The sequence below is a fragment of the Carettochelys insculpta genome, chromosome 10, assembly GCF_033958435.1.
Source record: "Carettochelys insculpta isolate YL-2023 chromosome 10, ASM3395843v1, whole genome shotgun sequence".
Taxonomy (NCBI): Eukaryota; Metazoa; Chordata; order Testudines; family Carettochelyidae; genus Carettochelys; species Carettochelys insculpta.
In genome coordinates, this window is record NC_134146.1 from 36,318,440 (window position 1) to 36,339,538 (window position 21,099).

Consider the following 21,099-nt stretch of genomic DNA (forward strand, 5'->3'; position numbering starts at 1 on the left):
CTGTCTTGAGATAACAAATGATTCAGTGCTCGTCTTTCTTGTTTCTTATAGATTCTCCTGATGGTGTCCAGGGAATAGTCTGTCAGTTCTTCTGTGAGAATGGAGGGAAGGTGTAACAAAGAAAATGGAATCTATGATTGCCCTCTGGGATACACTGGGAAATCGTGTTACCTACATAAGTTACCAAACTGAACTAATCAAAGAGAATGTCAATAGAGAAATCAGCCTTAGCATTAATGTTTTTACCTGCTCTTTTATAAGATATTTGCTTTATTAGGATATGCTGTTCAAACTTTCAAATATCTTACGAACTGACCAGTATGGGTGTATGGTGTTTGCCAGGCAGAGAGAGATTAGAGGATTCCAAGTGATGAGCTCAACAGCTGCACCAGATAAACATGGAACTGTTAGACCTAATGTATTGCAGTGTGCTAGGCAGAGGGGAAATGCTCAGTATCTTATTGCACAAGAAGTAAAATAGGCTGATTTCCAGTAGGAGTTGTGTATTCGTCTTCTTCATGGGCTTTTGGAAATCTCAACAATAAAGTAACACATCCTTTGACTTCTGGTCACCAATTTCAATATAGGTTATGTTGGTGATCAAGGAAAGTCATTCCCATCTGGTGGCTGTTTGGTGGCCTCAGTCCAAGTCCTGGTGGACAGGTGGTCACGTTGCAAAATTGCTACCATATGGTATCAGATGGCATTTAGTTGAGTCCTTCAGATGAGGGATAGTGGACAGAATACGTACAATCTCTCCCAAAACAATTCAGTGCAGGACTGAATTTGAGTAGTTTGGCCAGATAGTATTGGAGAGCTTGCAGCAGTGCTGCCTATGATATAGTACCTCTGAGACAAAACAGGGCACTTTGGTTGCAACCAAAACACTAAAGAGGGAGGGGGATTAGAGGGCTCCCTATATTTTTCCACTTGAAGTAAGTTTTACCACCCTTCTCCCCCCAGTGCTACAGAAAAATGTGAGGATTCACTTGTCCCTGTATCCTGCATGGCTCTTGGGGACCTACCAGAGGTAAGGGCTGCCTCTGAGCAGCCAGTCCCTTTGGGCCCACTCCAGCTCCATGTCCCACTCTTAGGGTGAATAACCAACATTCATAATTCAAGGTTTGGGGGAGTGCACTCCACACTTTGGCAATTGATTCCCTACAAATGCGTAGAAGATGCAGTGGGAAAGGGAAACACATTGAACCCTGTCTATTTTATACCTGGAGCTTCAATAACATGAGACTGGATTTCCATGTGTCTACAAATTGCAGATCAATGAACCAAATTCTATTCTTGATGCACCAATATAAATTGGGAGCATCATCACCCAAGTCAGTTGAGTGACTGCCCTATGTATGGGATTAGGCCTTACTGGGTGCTTCTCTTTTAGTATATTAATGGCTAATGTTTCACTCATTTTTATTTTTAATTTTCTGTGTTTGATTAATATATGATTAAGAAGGCAAAAGGAGGGCAGAACAAGTGAAGCTGTTACTGTCTCGTGTGAAATGACAGCCCATGCTTGAGTTAATATCTAGGTGAAAAATACCATCTGTCTGTTTTCAGCCTCCCCCAATGGCTACTGTGGGCAAAACTGTCAGTTGCTGTGCAGCTGTAATAGCAATTCTGAATGTCACCATGTTACTGGAGAGTGTACATATCCCCCTGGCTGGAGTGGCCATGACTGCAAATTTGGTAAATCAGAAGTGTGCCCTCTATGCTCTACATATTCTTTCTTTTATAAACTGAAATGGAAACCAAAGGAACCAAAACTCTGTTTGTTCTTAGACTTGTTCTTAGACTGTTAAACTTTTTAATATGTTTTTTCTAATCTTATTGCCTCAGAAATTGTGTATTTTTAGGTTTATGCAGCTTGGGTGTTGATAAACCTTAATCATCTATATTACTAGTATTGAAATAGATGACTGATGAAGTACAAAGTGTTCATATAAGCACCTGTTTTAACACTGTGTATCAATTTTTCTGAATACCGTCTGTGCCTTAAGCATTTTGACTGACAGCCAGTTTTGTTTTTCATTTTCAGTACAGCTTAGTTTTAAGATTAATTCCCAATCTTTCACTTTTTTCTGAGGGAAGACTTATCTCAACACGTGAGCAGCACAGATGGTTTTGTTGCATAACGTCATTCCCGAACTTGTGAATATAAATGTTGTGTGAAAGTCTGCTTTCTCTGACACCAGAGTATAATAATAATACTTTGGTCTTATATAGCAGTGTTTCTCAACCTATCTTTTTTAATAAAGTCCCCCTTTTAAAAAAAATAAGTACCCCAGACTTCTCTCATGTACCACTAAGGGTACACGTGCCACTAGTTGAGAAACATGGTCCTAATCTAAGGTCTTGAAACAAATGACATTCAACCTTTCCAGATTACTGCATCCTCTTCAGGAGTCAGATTTGTTTTGCATACCACCAAGTTACCCCTCACTTAAAAACTACTTACAAAAACATGCAAAAGTATCACAGAAGACTACTGAAAGCTTGCTGACTTTCTACCATCTTGTTATTTATTTATCAAATAAATGAATTGCAATAGAAATATTATACTTTTATTTTAGTGTAAGGCATATGAAGGAGTAGAAACAAGTCACTGTCTGAATGAGCTTTCAGATTGTACTGAGTTTACTAGTAGTGTTTTTAACATAGCCTTTTGTAAAACTAGGCAAATATCTAGATGAGTTGATGTACTCCCTGGAAGACCTCAGTGTGCCCTCAAAGGTACTTCTCCCTTGGGTTGAGAAACACTGTTATATAGAGCAAAGACCCGCATCTGATGAAGCAGGTCTTTGCCCGTGAAAGCTATTGCTCCAAAATATCTGTTATTCTATTAAGTGTCACAGGACTTGTTCTCAAAGATACAGACTAACACGGCTACCTCTGTGATACAGTTATATAGAGCTTTTCAACTGAAGATCTCAAAGTGCTTCACAAACTTTAACATATTTATTCCCATCCCCCACAACCTCTGGGGGAGTTAGAGAAAAGGGAATAAAAATTATTTTTATTTTACAAGTGGGGAATGGGGACATAAATTGTTAAACTATTTAGATAGCTGCATATCCTTTTCAAAATGGATACTTAGGGATCTAAATCCCATTGACTGTAGCACCTGTCCATGCCGAGTTGCACTAACACACTATTCGGATTTTTTAAATTATTGTTAAGAACATAAGAATGGCAATACTTGGTCAGAGCAAAGGTTCGTCTGCCCCAGTATCTTGTCTACTGACAGTGGCCTTTGCCAGATATCCCAGAGGAAGTGAACAGAACAGGTCATCACGTGACCCATTCTCTGTTACCCATTCACAGCTTCTGACAAATAGAGGTGTGGGACACCATCCCTGTCCATCCTGGCCAATAGTCCTCCAAGAATGTATCTAGTTCATTTTTGAAGCAGTTATATTTAGTCTTGGCAAAGAGTTCCACAGGGTTATTGTGTGCGTGTGAAGAAATTCTTCCTTCTATTTGTTTAAAACTTGCTGCTTATTATCATCAGCATCATTGTTAACGTCATTTGTTCCTGGCCTGATAAACTGTCTTGCTGATTCTACAAGGATGATTTTAGAACCAGAGCAGTTCAGATAATGCATACATTGTGGCAAGTCTCCCTTACGTACCACTAAGTATTTTTCAATGAAACAGAAACTTCGTGGCAAATTTTGGCCTTTGATTTTGCACACTTCTGTCATTTTGCTTCTGGGTTTGATAAATCCCTCCTCTTAAAGTAATGGATGATTTTGGTCTTCAGAAAAGAGCAAAATTGAGAGTGAGGGTTGGAAAAGAACTTTCAAACTTTCCCAAGAATTCTGGGAAAATTGTTTTCTTGATTGTGGAGAGATGGGCTATGGCTACACTCCGTTCCCCTTTCAGAGAAGGAATGCAAATGATGGACCCTGAAAATGCAAATGAAGTGACAGTTACAAGTCTTGCACTTCATTTGCATAATCTTGCACAGTTGTGTTTCTGGGAGAGATTTTTCTGGAAGCAAAAATGGCCATATAGACGGGGTTACTTTGGGGGGGAAAAAAAGTTTTTGAAAGAGCCCTTCTTCCTGAGAAAAACAAGGAAAGAGTTCTTTCAAAAAAATTTTTTCCCCGAAGGAACTCCATCTGCACATCTGTTTTTTGCTTTCAGAAGAGTTTGTTCTTGAAACATGATCACATGAGATTCCGCAAATGAAGTATGAGATTTGTAAATTGCTGATTTATTTGCATTTTTGATCTTCATCAGTTGCATTCCTCCTCTGAAAGGGGAATGTAGTGTAGCCATGGCCATCAGGCATATGTTTCCATAAAACTGAAAAGTGCCTTCCCTTTTTAGGTTGCTACTCAGTAGAGCTGGTCAAAAAAGGGTAGATAGGTTCCACACAGAACTTAAAAAAAAAAAAAAGAAAATTTTCCCTCAAATTCAAAATGTTGCCTGAAAAAAATAATTTTACTGAAAACATCAAATTTTCAGATATTTGTTTCCTTTTTTATGTTATTTGAAACAGTCCATCCTTTCTTACAGAACAAAGTAGAAAAGAAAGTGGAAAGGTGCCTTTTTCCCCAGTTAAGCGATTTTTTTAAATGGAAAATGTCTATCATTGTCAGAACTTCTCTTTGCACAAAAAGAATAAGCCTTGTCCAAATAACCAAATGATCAAAATTTACAAACTTGAGTGGCTAGAATTAGTCACCTAAATCTATATTTAAGCACTCAAATCAGTCTTCTGGTTTTCAGAGATGCTGAGTAACCTTATCTGCATGGACTTCACTAGAAATTCACAGATTCATAGTTTTGTTTTGTTCTTTTTTAGGACCAAAAGGGAATCCTGAATCATCTATGCTGATCTCTTGTATAACACAGGCCATCAAATTTCCTCCAGTTGCATCTATATTGAGCCCTAAAACTTTTCTGGCAAAAGCATTTCTTGCAGAAATGCATTCAGTCTTCATTGGAAGACTTCAAAAGATGGGGAGTCCATCACTTCTTTTGGTAATATGATCCAGTTGAAACAAAAAGCAGTCAAGTAGCACTTTAAAGACTAGCAAAATAGTTTATTAGGTGAGCTTTCGTGGGACAGACCCACTTCTTCAGACCATAGCGAGACCAGAACAGACTCAATATTTAAGACACAGAGAACGAAAAACAGTTGGTGAATGCCCTCACTGTTAAAAATGTGTACTTTATTTTTAATTTCAGTTTTGTCTGGTTTTAACTTCCAGTTATTGATTCTCCAGATCTGAAGAAGTGGGTCTGTCCTATGAAAGTGTCCATCACCTAATAAATTTTATTGATACAGTATTTAAAGTGCTCCAGGACTGCTTTTTTGTTTCACTGATATTTGTTATGTCTTTCTCTGATAAGTCAAAGCCATAGAGCATCTCGTATTTTCTCCCTGTGAAGGTATTTATAGTTATGTGTACTCGTCGTTTCTGAGTATTAAATTGCTTTGGTCTAGTTTAATGTCCATCTCCTCAGTTGGGGTAAACAGTATATCTCCATATATTTTAATGGACATCTACCTATTTACCCCAGCGGAGAATCTTGCCCTGTTTGTGCCTATTTTTTAATCTCCTGTCCAAATATAACACTACCTCTGGCCTCAGACATACGGTTCAGTCTTGTGCAAATGTTGTTGTTATGTTGCTTTGCAGCTTGTGATGCCGATCATTGGAGAGAGCCCTGTGAAAGCTTGTGTGTCTGCAATAACAGTGATGGTAGTTGTGACCCAGTCACTGGGACCCGTGTCTGCGAAGCTGGCTTGTGTCTGGGAAACACTGCGAGCAGAGTAAGTGGAATCACATTGCTGTGGGGAATTCACAGTGGTCAGGATCACAAATTGTTTTTCCTTTTGATTATCTTTAGGACTGCATCCATGCTGGAGCTCTCCATAGCCAGGGGAATGCACACATTTCAGGAGGGTCAGATTTCAGCAATGTTACATTGGTTAATCATTTGGATTACAGGAGAGTAATTTTCAGAAGAGATTTGAATTAAACAGCAACTTTTGGCCGTTAGATATCATGTTAGGGAGATTGAATTGCATACATCTGCATCTTTGCTCCCTTGTATAAGATTTATCCTGAAATTAATCTGTCCCCAAAATACACCACAGACAATACCAGATGTATACGCATAACGTTGTGAAATGCTGTGTGGAGCAAGATTCCTTCCTGCCTCTTGTATCAATCAGGCCATGCCCTAAAACATAAGATTGGCACACTCCGTCCTCCCATCCTTAATGACAAATGCTATTTTAGATGCTGAAATTATTCAACTTCAAGGTCCAGCTGCCATATTTTACTTCAGGATACATGGGTTGGTTCGGAAATAGTATCTGTGTTACTCACTATGTAATACATGTGGAGGAGGAGGAAGACATAAATGAAGAGAGAGAGACAGACAGAGAGAGAGAAGCACCAGGAAGAAGGCAAATTAAAAAAGGGAGGAGAATGAAATTCTGTATATGATTTTGGATATACCCATTTTTAGAGCCCTGCAAATCTGTGGATGTCCATTTTATATCTGCACTGTATTCACATCTGCAGCTGTGGATGCAGATATCTGTGGCTCATTTTTGTGGATGTGGATACCAGTTTTGTATCCGTGCAGGGCTCTACCCATTTGCATCCTTGCCAAAGTACTTGAATGCCACAATGATAGGAGCCTCACTCCTAAACCAGGTGTCTGCAACCAGTGGCTCTAGAGCCACATGTGGCTCTTTAAGGACTTCTTTGTGGCTCCTGATGCTATCATTGCAAAGTAAAAAAATAAATAAATAAAAAGTCCCCTTCTGGTTATTTTTGACATTTCTTTGAACAGCTAAAAGTTCAACAATTTGGGTGACCATCTGTCCCATTTTAGCTGGGACTGTCCCTTCTTTTAGCTCCCTAGAGAGCGTCCTGACTTTTGAAAAAAAAAACAGGTTAATTGTCCCATATGTTGCAAAGTAGGGACCTGAATTTTAAAGAGACAGCTCCTTAAGCAGCAGAGGCTGTCTACTTAAAGTGCTAGCCAGAGACGCTGGAGGAGGCTGGCAGGCTCTTTAAACAGATTGTTTAAACATGCTGTTGCCACCAGCTCCCTGGAAAAGGGTGCAGGAGAGGCAGGGGGAACAGGTGGCTGTGCATTATTTGCTAACACTGCCTGAGAGAGACAGAGGAGGCTGTGTCTCAGGTACTCCCCTCTCCCCCAACACTGCTGACAGGTAACAGGATTGGGGAAGGGCCCTATGATGGGGAAAGCAGGGACAGCTGCTGGGAGGTTGCACTTAGCTTGGCAACCCACATGCAGCAGCAAACGGGTAAGTCTCTGGAGTAAAGGGCAGCTGGACCCAGGCCAGGGGTTAGATGAGGGGATCATGGGTTTGGAGGAGTCCCATGAAATGCGGGGACAGGGCTCAGAAGGGAGCAGAGACAAGAAGGGCTCAAAGAAGTTGAATCACAGAAGAGTGCTGGTAGGGCTGGATGAATGGTTCTGGAGGCCAGGACTGTTGGGGTTTGTGGGGCTCCCTAGGATCTGTGGTGAGCACAAAAATAAAGGGTTCAGAATATGGGAGAGGGTCTCCGGGCTGGGACAGAGAGCTGGGGTATAAGATGGGATGAGGGTGCTCCAGCTAGGAATGCAAGCTCTGAGGTAGAGCCTGAGATGAAGAGTTTGGGAGGCAACAGGAGGGGAGTTCCAGGCTGGGGCCTAGGGGCAGAGCATGTGGTAGAAGCTCAGCCTGGCCCACTGACAGATTGGGGGCCAGGCAAGTGCCCAGGACTTCAAGCAATTTAAAAGGGTCTGGGAGCCCCCTTTGTGGAAGCTAGCCCCCTGCCCCATTCTTTCTGCCTGTACCTTCTCTCAAAGGCCAGAGTCACAGCCCCCCCCCCACCTTCAAGAGAAGGTAGAAGAAGGTGAGGTGATGAGAGAAATAGGGTGGGGTAGGGAGTTCGGCTGCCCTACTTTGTGTAGGAGTTAATGGTTTAGAAGGGAGAGAAATATTTTTACAACATAATTCTTTTGGAGTTCTGTAACTATCTGAAAACTGATCAATATATTTTTTTAAAAAGTCCCATGTTACTTTACTAACTGGTGCATGATCAGTTAAAATTGGAAGAACTTTTACCATGGATCCCCTGTTTATTTGTTTGACTTTTCAGTTAGAGTTGGGTTTCCAGATAAGTGATTTCCATCAAGTTTTAGGAGTTGTTTGGGAAGGGGTATTTGAACAATTAGGCTGCAGCCCTTTATCTGCCTGGGGAATGGGGGAGCCAGCTATCAAATAGTGTACATTGTTCCAAAACCCAGCCCCAGAGCTCCTCCTTGCTCCCAGCCCCTTGTGCAGACTCCTGCTGCCTATCCCTGACTCCTGCACACACACCCTGCCCTGATTTCTAGCAGCTCACTCACATGGCTGAGCCCTCCCCCACATTTTCCCAGTCCCCTGCTCTGGCTCCTGCACCAGTGGTAAATTGGCCTATAAAACACAAGCAGAGCTACTTACACATAAAGGCCAACTTCTCTGGTCTAGTCCAGCTATGCTCAGCCTCAGACCAGAGGTTAAGGCAGCAAACATGGTTTTAAGCCACATTTACATTTCCAAGCCTTACAACAGACTAACCATACCCCCAAGAAACTATTTCAAGGGAGCTTCTGTGTAGATGGACAGCTGGCCACACCCCCAGGGAAGTAGTGACATAGAGTGCATATCAACTCCTCTCCACTTGCGGATTCCTTTTCTAGCATGAAGTCCTCAGGTTAAGACAACTGCCTGTTATTTTGGCCAGCTGGAAAGCTGAATAGTTCCTCTAAAAATCAGAGGAGTTGTAATTCCTCTTACAGCACTGGTTTTCAAACTTTTGTACTGGTGACCCCTTTCACGCTGCAAGCCTCTTATAAAGTAACCCCCCCCTTATAAATTAAAAAATATGTTTTTATATTTATCACTATTATAAATGCTGTGGGCAAACCATGGTTTGGGGTGGAGGCTGACAGCTCATGATTGTCAGTTAATAACCTCATGACCTTCTAAGGGGCCCATACCTCCTGTTTGAGAGCCGTTGAGTTACAAATTCATCTTTGAAAGCACAAAGGTGACACATTGTATTGTTTCTTGAGCTCTGTGATATTTTCCAGACTGCTTAAAAATGACTTTATTGATACAAATGTTGAAATCCTTCTCTTTTAATCTTGCAGACATCTACTCAATTCAAAATAAGTTAGCAGGACACCTACAAACTTTCAGAGAAACCCTGCATTATAATGTTTAGGCAAAGCAAGCCCTACTTTCAACTCTGTTTAAAATGTGTCTAACGTATATTAGCTGGCTGCCCCTATTCTACTTTGATTTTTCTGTTGTCCTGGAGGATATTATTTACGTGCTGAAGTGGTATTTTTTTCCCTGAGGTAGAGAGTGATATACCAGCCTCTCCTTTAAACGCCTAACAATTACTGCTGTCAAAATCTAAGTCTCTAATCCATGCCCCAGATGTACAGTTTTGGCTTGATTTTTTTTCCAAGGAGATCCTGTAAGTAGGGCATACAGCTTTCAATTTGGAGCTTTCTGGAGAAGGTCACCCTGTTAATATTCTCTCTCACTTACATAGATTATTCTGTGGAATCTCGATTGCAGAAAAAAGTTGAGACAAAAGAGGATTTTAAGGGCAACGTTAGGAATTTTGCATGGCTTAATCTCATCCCAGCAGATTAGCTGACATAGCATTGGGCAAATAAGCATTCCTAAACCAGAAACTAGGAATTTGGTTGTTGTGATTTCTGCAACAGTAGACTTTGTTGTTTTTTCTGTGTAGTATACAGAAGTGACTGCATCCATTAGATCTTCTTTTTATCCAAAAACATATCATAATATAAAGCAACATAAACTTCCATCAGTAGCAAGCTTGTCAAAGAGAACACCTAAGGTTAGCTGTCTTCAGGGTACAGAAATAAATCTTGGTCCTCCACTTGTGAACAGAAAAGGTTAAGAAGTACTTTAGAATGGCAAACCGATCACTACTTAGACTACAGAGATCTGTGCCAGATTCAGCTCCACACCCAGCTTTTATTCTTTTTATCCAGGATGTCCTATGGGAACCTTTGGCCCAAATTGTAAGAACAGCTGTCAGCGCCGGAATGGAGCTGCCTGTGACGGTAGGGCTTATACTTTTGCAACTGGCTGGGCAGAAGCTTTTTGTGAAGAAGGTAAACTCTCCCCTTGCCCTTTCATTTCTAGGCAGATATTCCTCACAGATCATTGTGCCTGATTTAGGTAAACCATCCAACTGATCTGAGGCCCCCTAATTAAATATTATAGCCCAGATCAGAAGGGTTGTTAAGCACTTGCCTAACATGAAGTTTGTGACTTGATGGAACTATTTATTGTCTTAAGATTTATTGTCTTAAGCTTCAGAACTTCATTGAATTGGAGCCTTTCTGAGGAAAGTCTTGGTGCTTTAGAACGGAGAAAATGTTGCCCCACTTTTCAATTCTTTCTTTGTCCCCACGGCATTTATAAAATTATCTTAAGACTAAGACATCTCCTCCAATAATCTACTTAAGGAGATACGTGCTTCTAACATTAATGTCTATCGCTGCATTTGTTATCACCTCGTAAGTTGCTAACATAAAGTAACAGTTATTTTGGATTGTTTTGTACATATATTATAGTCGATCTGTTGCACGTTCTTGTGATGTTGTTTTCACACCATACGCTATGTAGAAATTTTTTGAAAAATGTTTGCTGGAATACAGTATAAATAAAGTGCAAGTTACCTGTCATTTTACAGAAATATCTGAAGTGGATTAGTCAAAAAATTTTTCAGACAATGATCATTAAATCAAATCTTATTTTGTCTCACATGCAGAAATATCATTTAGTTTAAGGAGATAAAAGTGTGTTTTCAAGTGAGACAGATTAATCACTTGTGCATCTATTGCCCTCTAGTGGAAATGAAATCACTTTGCAGCTTTTGTGCTATCAGAATATTTAAGAGTCAGGAAATCATGGAAATTGCACATATTTCCTATTTCATTCTGTCCAGGAAGTGTTAAAAGAAAAGAAACAGTTTCAGTTCTTCTAGAGAAACTTGTGAGGTAATTTGTGAACCTTGTGCAGACTCTTTACAAAAAACTTACCTGTCACTTATTTTTATTGCCCAGTTCTTTTTACTGTCTTAAAGTTTCTGAATCCAAAAAACAGACATGAATCCTAAGACTTATGCATGAAAAATTAAAAACCATAACATGGAAAAATGCCCTTTTTCAAAACAGCATTTTTCTTATAATTCGCCAAAAGATCTCCCAGCTCCCAGCTGGGCAGTCTGATATTGTCTAATGGCAATAATACAATACAGTAGGGTCACAACATTCATGAGGGTTCCGTGTTGAGAACCTTCACAAATGCTGAATTTTACGAACGATGAATATCATTCACCTGGGGCCCCAGCAAAGCAGCAGTTGCCAGTGCTCCTGCCCAGGGCCTCGGAGAGGTGGCGGCTGCCAGCGCTCCTGCCAGGTCCCCTGGGTAAGCAGTGGCCACTCGTGAATAATTAAATTCATGAGCTTTAAACTCACAACTGTTGGGACCTTACAGTACTCCACTTAGGCAATTTTGTTCAGCAAATGGTAAAGCTGACAAAAGTACATTTTTCAGTGTCCTGAAACTATTCAGGATTTTGGGTCAAACTCGGTGAATAGTTTGATCAAAAAAATGGAGGGAAACAAATGTAGGAAGCATTAAAGTTTCATATCAGTGCTTTCAAAATGAACTATTTTGACATTTCGTGTTCAAACTGACATTCAGAATATTTTATTTGACCTGAATAAATGGGCTTGAGGTTTTTTGGGTTTTTGGGTTGGTTGGTTGTTTCCCTTTTGGTGAGTAGAAAAAAGGGTACAATTCAGGTTAGGTTAGAAAGACACCACATTTACTTTGTTTGATTTGGCTATCTATTAAAAAAGACAATTATTCACTTGCTTTCACCGCTGGTATATAATCCATGGTAACTATGGATTCATGCAAAAGGTCTGAAGGAAGAAGTGTCTGAGACATTTATAACTAGATTACATGAAGCGTAAGAAAATATTCTGGATTCACAACCTCACATTGGTATTGTATTCAAACAGACTTTCGTTGTGTTGGTTTACAATGCTTACATTTCATGTAAACCCAGGCAGACAGGTGAACCTATGTCCTTTTTTCTGCCATAATGTGCCAACTCTGCCTGGGACAGAAATGCAAGATCTTGTTTTCAGTAGCTCAGAAAAGTATTTGTTTCTTGTGTGCTAGAACTGTATTTGCTACTGCACACTACTGGAACTGAATAAACAGCACTATGCAGTATGTAGTGGTTTAGTTAAGAGTTGAAACTGCCTGCAATAATTTCTACTTTGCAGCTTCATAACAGTTCACCCAACAATAAGAATAAGTACAAGGCTGGTTAGTCCTTTTTGATTGTTTGACACCAATGTATTTTCTCTTTCTCCAGTTCTCTGAGACAGCACCTATTTGGAAGGTACAATAAGTAAGTCTGAGATTTTCTCACAGATATTTTTAGTAAAAGTCGCAGGTAGGTCACGGACAAAATTAATGGAAGCTGTGAGTTGTCCAGAATTTTTACTAAAACTATGACAAAATTGGAAGTGGGGGATCCAGCACCCAAGGCTGCTGCATCTCAAGTGTTCCCTAGGAGCTGCTGTGGGGTCCTCCTGTTGTCCCCATAGCAACTGGGAGCTGTGGGGTGACCCTGTTCTCCAAAGAGAAAATGGGGATACTGCTCAAGTACATCCTGCCCATCCTCTACCTACATGGGGCTGTCACTGGAATCCTACACGGTCCCATCATTGGAACCCTTCTATGGTTCCTGCTGGCTGACAGCTCCAGTCCTGTATCCTCCAGACTACAATGTCTGGGTGTCTCTGGGTATCACCAATTCCATGAACTTTGTGACATAAATGTAAACAATAAGTCTCAAAAAGCATTCATGCAATGTTGAAGAAGACATTTGCTGTTCCACTGGGAGTAAATGAGCCAACTGTTCATGCTTTCAAAAAACCCCAGTTGCCACTGCCAAGGCAAAGTGAGCATCCCAGAAATTCCAAAGCAGGCTTTGCATAGATTTAGGCTTTGTGTAAGCGGGTGAATGGTCCCGCTATTGTGGGGAACTTTTCTGGCTTCTATACTACCTCAGTGAAGTAGGCCAGTGAAAGGATCTGAGTCCCCTCTCCCACTTCCTTTATTCAATTGCCTCCCTGACCCTGAGGGCTCCTCTGCCACTTTCCTGAGTAGCAGAGTCCTTGAAATCCCAACAAGGTTGGGCCCAGGTTTCCTGGGGCTGAACCCTCAACCTCATGGTCACTTAGGGCAGGGGCTAGAGTGTCCCCACTCCAGGGTGCTCCCTCTTCATACTGGATGCTTTCCTGAGCCACTGATCACCTCATACAGTTCAAAGTGAATACAATTTATTACACAGCAGCTGATTAAAAAGAAAGGAATAAGGAAAAATGAGAAAGGTTAAAAGAGAACAAACAGTCCCACTCTGTAGCACAGGGACATCACAAACAGCGGTGAGCTGAGTGTAAGCACAGTTCACAGCCTGTTCCTCATGAGTCCTAAGGCTCCCTCTCAGGCCCTGGTTGTGCTGTGGGGGTGGAGCTGCAGGTTGAATGTTTGCTCAGGCAGTGACCACAGGACTGCAGGCTCTAAGCGGCAAGGTCCTTCTCCTAGTTGGAATTACAATCCCTCTACAAGTCTGGCCAGCAAGGCCTCCTGGCTGTGGTGTCTCCCTGCCCAGAGCCTCTCCCTCCCTTTTGCTGGACCCAGCTGCTCACCACACCCAGCTGCAGACTATGTTGCCTTGCCAGCCTCCAGCTCCTTGCATTGCTTCTCTGATCCCTTTAGCTCTCTGGTCATGCAGGTCTGCTTCTTAACATAGGATCAGCGCTCTTTGGGCTTCATGAGCCTCTGGCTCTCTCACCAGGTCTGCCCCTCAGCACAGCTGCGCTCCTTGGGCTGTGTGTGGCTCTGGCTGTCACTGCAGGTCTGCCTCTCAGTACAGCTCCTCTCTTAGCTGCTCCTTAGCCCTCTCTCCTCTTCTCAGAGAGACCCAGCCAAAACCCAGCTCACATGGCAGATGGGACGCAGCCTCCGAATTGTCTCATTGGCATGTCCAGCCTGTCAATCAGGCTAACCTGGAGTGTTGGCCTCTTTCCATTGTCCCTGGGGACTGTCAGTCTCAGGGCCCTGGTTTCCAGTGGACCCTTCCCCTTTTAGTACTGGGAGCTAGCCAACCAAAACCCCCCACTGAGTTTTAGTAAGAGGCCAACAGTCCCCTTAAATTTGTGCTGCTACTACCTTTTGCCAACAGAAGACTTACATTCACTTTCTATTTTAGTTCACTGATGTCTACAGATGTTGCATTGTGTTTCATTGTATCATAGATAGCAACAAACTTTTACAAGGTCCCATTTTCAGTTGCAGCAGTAGTAGAAGGATTAGGTGGGACATAAAGGCTGATGGTAAGAAGTGGCATGACTCGGTGGTGGCACATGGATGGGAATAGGATTGACAGTAAAGGTGTGGGAACAGATCATGGGAAGCAGAGACTGTTGGGGCAAGGAGACAGGGACTAAAACTAGAAGGCCAGCAAGGTGTTGGGGCTGGGGCTGGGGCTGGGGCTGGGGCTGGTGAGGTAAGGACTCTGGAAAAAGGAACCAGGGGTAGATGGACTTGAGGTGGTGGAGAAAAGATAGGACTAAGACAGAGGCAGAAGAGTTTATATTTGGAAAGGAATAGTGGAGAAATGTGTGTGTTCACTAGAGAACGCTCCCCTCTAGAACTTGGAAGGGAAAATATGATTCCTGATGCTCAGAGTTCCTGTGCTGGCATCTTTGAAATTCACTGCCCAAGTGTTTCTCATCTTCCTCTAGAGATTACTCCAAACAGAGGATAGCAACCTCTTATTTATATCAGTTGCTCAGTTCACGTAATAGAAGTCTGTGCTGTAGATCAGAAGGTTCCAACCATGTTGATGATCCATTCCATTGTTAGTGGATTGCACGTGATGGACTTTCTCTGGGGCGGAGGGAGGGATTTGTTTGTACATTGAAAATTATGTACACAAAACTGATCTCATTTTACCAATGGGGAATGAACTCACAGAGAGATTAAAATCAAAAGTGTCCACCAATTTTGGGACCTCAGTTTAGACATGTTTGTGGAATGATACTGTGCATCTTACAGAGGTGTTGCCAAATTTAATTTATTAATTTTTCTTAAGCACTCAGATGCTTTGGTGACAGACACAATAGAAAAGCTCATGAGAAACTTAATAATTCTGTATGCAGAGTAGGGTTTAAAATATGTGCAGTGAATATGGGCTAGTGCCAAACATTGAGAAAAGTGGGTAAAACAAAATATTGCACAGCTGCTCATTCAGGTATCACTGTCCCTCCAGTACACTAAATGAAGGAGGGATACAGTGGAAAAAGTAGTACATGTTCATATAATTAAAACTTCATTATACAGTAGTCCCCTGAGTTACACGAGGGTTGCGTTCCTGCGCACCCTTGCATAACTCAAATTTCTGATAAGTCAGGGGGCAGGAGCTGGGAACCAGGCGACAGCCTAGCTCCCGTCTCCCCTGGGCTTGCAGAAGCCAGGCGCAGCTTCTCCCCAGCTTCCAGAGCTGTCTGCCTTCCTGGCTTCTCCAGCTGGGGGAGCTGGACAGGCAGACAGACACAGCAACAATGCAGTTTCTCCCAGGTGGGGGAAGCAGGGGCTTCACATTAATGTGCGATAAGTGCAAATTGAAATTGTGCATACTGGGGGATTACTGTAAAGCAAATGCACCAGGGGACTGGATTGGAGTAGCACAGGCATCCTTAATTCTGCCCCTTTCTAACTTTTGAGAGTTTGACTATTTTAACGTTGTACTTTTTAACATAGTATGGAACTAGAAATCTCTTGACAACTGAGATAATCACGGATAGTTTGTTGGGCAAGGTCTCCTTACTAATGCAAGTAGATTTGCTGAATCTTTACAATGCCCCAAAGAGGCTCTGCCACATTTAGCTAGTTACTCTTGATGTTCTTTGCCTACTCGTGTGAATCAACTGAGAGCAAATTCTCCTGTGACCGCGGCACTGCAAATGTATATCTGATATTTGTTGTCTTAGAAATATGCTAAGATAGTCAACTGGATCATATGTCTCCAAGTCTAAAGATAAGGAGAAGGGACAGGGACTTTGCATTACACAGATTTGCCTTACCTCTTGAGAACCTCCTTATCTCCCCATGTACCTCACTTAGCACCTGGAAGTAGTTCCTCTTCTTAGCCTATTGACCGTTGTGTTTTGTGTTCCACTGCTCCTTTTAACAACATAACCACTGGTTTGTGTCAGTTCATGTTCATTAGCTCTCCAGCCTTGTGGTTTTGGTTTATAGGCTCAGCTGCATTTCCCTGTGAAACAATATGTACAAAAATGTAATCTATGCAAAATAATAATAATCAGGTTACATGTACCTCAAATTGTGGGGCAAGCACAATAATGGGACTCACATGTGGCTTTCACGGCTTTTCAGATTTAACCTTTAATGAGACACAGGCTCCCAAATATAATCTCAGATTGACTGTATAACTAAAAAGGGCACCAACTAAGAGTTTTCCCAGGTACAGAGTTTCCAGAAGCTAAGAGCTGGAGTTTGCTGTTGACCAGACAGTTGCGTAAAGAAATGGGAGCTGCTTTTTAAAAAGCACATTTTTCCATTTTCAGCTTGTCCAGATGGATTTTTTAGACTTGACTGCCACCAGGTGTGTGAATGCAAGAATGCTGTTCTCTGCAACCACAACATAGGAACATGCCAGTGCCTTCCCAGCTGAGTGGGAGACAAGTGTGGCCAGCGTATGTATTACAGCAATGACCCCAGCAAATGTCTAACAAAACTCACAAATGCCTCTTTTCCTGACTCTAAAAATTGTCCTTTATTAAGTGTAGGAGAACCTAATATGTTAAATAAGTCGCACTACTTTCCAGAGATGCCATAAATGGAAACAGGCTGTTGTGGGGTTTTTTATGCAAATAATCTGTTATTTCCTTTCACTTCCACTGCAATACATTAAACACTGTGTTTCACAACATGTCCCAGTTGTTCTAAGGTAGCAGAGTTGTGTCCTACCATATGCTAACTGAACTTTTCTATGAAATGTTAAAGGGCTATTTTTCTGGTGAGTCTTATCACATTTTCAATTTCAAAGTGGAAAAATTACAAAAGTGCTCAGTGGGAAAATATTAAAGCAGGATTGTTTTACTATTTGGGTAGTGTGGGGGTTTTTTAATTAATTTTTAGAAAAGTCACTTTCAAAAAAGGTAAGTTTCTAGAATTTCACAAACAGTAACAATGAACTGTCCCATTTAACACTTCAGAGTCTGAGTTGGTTGCTTTGTTTTTGTTTGGAATGTACATTGTTGTTGGATCGTCTGATAAATCTGCCAGAAAACCTAATGGAAAGTCAGTTCCTTTCCTCATCTCCATAGCATCATTTGCAGGCATCACTGAGCCCTTTTGGAAAAATGCAGTGACCGTATTTTCTTTCCCAAATTATTTTTTCGTTTAAGCTTTACTCTTTCAAACCGAAATGAATCCTATTCTCAATGACTTCAACAGAACCATAATTTAACTCCAAAAACGCAGTAGAATCATCCTCTGGAGCCAGCACTGTGGAGCTCAGAAAAATTTATATTCCTCTACAGCAGCAGCATACAATAAATTGATGCTTGTTTATCAAGGCCTGTACGGTGCTTTTTAGACCCGTGGGTGTCGTGGTTCTCTCAGCTAGAAGTTTACGATTTATTTCACACAGAAATTAGGGGACTGGTCAAGAAAGAGTATCATTTTCCTCGATTGACCAAACTTGAGTGCAGCCTTTCCAGCCATGCAGCCTGATTTGACCAAGCCCTATTCCAGCTCAGTAAACACAGTGAACTGCTGTCATGGGACATGCAGCCACCACTACTCCTGTTACCTTTATCCTAACCACATCCCACTTCTTTCTTGTAATTCCCTCTTCACACACAAGCTCTCACTGCCTCCCTCATATCTAAAGTCAGATCTACACTACGCTCCTCCATCCATCTAACCTACGCAAATTCAGCTACCAGATTCACCTAACTAAAGTTAGCATACCTACATCAGTGTCTTGCACGTGGTAAGCATAGTGGGGGCTGCTCTCCCATTGACTTGAGCTACTCTTCTCATCTTGATGGAGTACTGGAGTCAACAGGAGAGAGCACTTGGAGGTTGATATAGCATGTCTAAGCAGATGCAATAAATTGACTGACCATGTATTGATCGCTGGTGCATCGGTCCACTGTTTGGTGTACATGGTTCCACAATGGCCTTTCCCACAAACTCCCCCATCCCTGTTCAGACAAGTCTTTTTACTCCAGAGAGCATGCTGTGGAGACTTTTTGCTGTCGTCCCACCTCCTTTTCAATCCCTCAGTTCTAACCTACTGTGCCACCACTCCTGTTCCTTTTCTTCCTACGAACACCTGGACCGATTTTTTCACCTTCAGTTTAATATATTAAAATTCATCATGTCAATGGTAACTTCTCTTGCTAACCTGTGTTTTATAGGTTAATCAAAAGGCTCCATGGAATATAGTGCCATTGAAATAAGCCTGTGCTGTTTGGGAGCAGAGGTGTTGCTTCTTTCTTGGTTGCAGTCGATTTATACTGTCCTTCAAAAGATCCACAAAGTTAGCAGTCTGTCAGCTTCCCTCTTGACTGCTCTGTAAACTGTATTTAAAATGGGAAGCTTTGTTCCTACATATTTTATTAAATTCAATTGAGAAATTAGGCCCTTTGTCATAGGCCTCGCATGTCCCCCTTCATCTCCCTAGCAAGGTCTACTGGGATTACATAAGAAATGAACTGTTTATTCTCTTGATTTATCCCTTGTGCTAGTCAAGACACCAAAGGTTTTAAGACTCCTTTGGCCTGCAGAAGGTAAGGTCATATTACAATGCAAAGAGGTGACCTGTTTCTCTCTTAGCTAAACAATATATCCTAATCCAGTGATGTCTTACGCTACATAGATGACTTTGTAAGTTTGTCCAAAGGTTGCTGCTAATAATAATAATTAATAATGTATGAAAGTGGCCTGTTTCCAGGTCATCTAACCACAGATGATAGGATTATTTTTATAGCAGTATCAGAGAGGTAGTGGAGTTAGTCTGTATCTTCAACAAACAGCAAGTCCTGTGGCACCTTATGTACTAACATATTTTGGAGCATAAGCGCGAAGCGGGTCTTTGTCCGTGAATGCTTATGCTCCAAAATATCTATTTGTCTCAGGTCTGCTGTTCAGAGCCTTGGTAATGATGAAAACAGTGAGAAGTCCTGTAGTATCTTAGAGATGAACAGATTTATTGGAGCATAAGCTTTAGTGGGCAACGACCTGCTTCATCAGAGGCCACAGGACCTCTCTTTGTTTTCACAGGTACAGATTAGCATGGCTATCCCTCTGATGCTAGGAAGAGGCATGAGATTTGGAGGAACCTACCTAAGACAGAAATAGATTTGATCTAAGACTCAGAAGTTTGAAGAGCTGTTGGCGTAGAGAAATTCCAATGTGCAGATGAATAAGCTTTCAGACAAGCCTGCCAACATAAGCAGGGCAAAGGACACAACTGTCCTGGTGCCTCACAAGCCAACAGTGGTGACCAAAGCCCTGGACCCTTTAAATAACTGCTGGAGTACCACATGGCATGGTCCCAGCAGTACAGAAGGTGGGAGTGTGGAGTGGAGCCCCCTCACTTTGCCCAGGGGCCCAGCAAGTTTCTGGGCTCTCCGCACTGTCAGAATTATTGACAAGATAGGATGCAACTTGTCTGAAGACAAATTGTAAACAAGGAGGCTTAAATAAATGGGCCTGTCTTGTTCTTTCACTCTGCCAAGAAGTAGTTGGCTGGAAGACAATTTGAAATCTCTGGCAACTCTGAGTCCAACACTAGCAACATTTAATAGCAGCAGTCATGTTTAAAGTTTGCTTATTTCTTGAAGTTTAAATTGAGATGCACAGTTCCCTGAGGAGGGAAGTGGTGATTCAGCTAAGGGATATTTCTACTATAGACACAGTAGAAGATGCTAGATTTAGTACCTCAAGGTTGATTAATCCTGCCTTCTATGTTGCCTGTAAACAGTGAGGTACGGAAAAAAGTCATGAGAAGCTTCTGCTCCACACAGCTCTGCACAAGTAGAATGGCAGGATCCCTCCTACAGCCAGGATACCTAGAGTGCATGTCTGATGAGTGCACCTGCCCAGCTTCAACAAAGGATGTGGGATGGTCAGCTAGTTAGAAGGCATGTCCAGTCAGCTCCAGTGACCGTGTTGCCATGAGCAGCAAGCACTACGCAGGTGGGTACATTAATCTATCCTGTTCTGAATCCACAAGCTTGCTTTTGCACTGAGTGTGCAGCCAACCCCATTCTACCCCCCAGGTAATGGTGAGATGTTGGCCACCTGTAATTTTTTTTAAACAATAGCCACCTAAAAAAGAGGTGGAAACGATTCTAAGACTTGGACCCTTTGTACTGTTTGTCCTACTGCTCCAAATAGTATAATCCAAGCCTTTCAGAGTGTACTCTGACCCCCGCTCTCCTGGGGCCGTTCACACATGCCTCTTTACTTTTGTTCTGTGTTGCATATTTGTACTGGCATTTGCTGGAATCTGCTGGCTCTCACAGCTGGAGGAGCTGCATTTGTTTTCAAGTGCATGAGGATGCTGAGAAATAATTCTGGCATTATGAGATTTGAACTGATTTTAGCTACCCACCTAATGTAGTTTATAAACTTGTATCTTCACATGGGTCACAAAAAATGAAAAGACAGGTCTGTTCACTCTGTCCATCAGTAGAGAAATGAGCAAATGTAGGTTGTAACTTCAGTTGCTGTTTCCATCTTAAAACATTCCAAGTCAAATACTAAGTAGGCTGCTCCAAAGGTGAAGCAAGAAGGCCTATATACTCCTAGCAAAAGACAGGAATGTTTAATTTTCCTCACCAAAAGTTCTGTCTTTTATTTTGAAATTTCCAATTCACTGACAA

At 41.8% G+C, this 21,099-nt stretch overlaps 1 pseudogene; it reads left to right on the forward strand.

Annotated features, from left to right (window-relative positions):
- The window catches only part of LOC142018657 (uncharacterized), a 269,306-nt pseudogene that overhangs the window by 218,673 nt on the left and 29,534 nt on the right, over positions 1 to 21,099 (forward strand).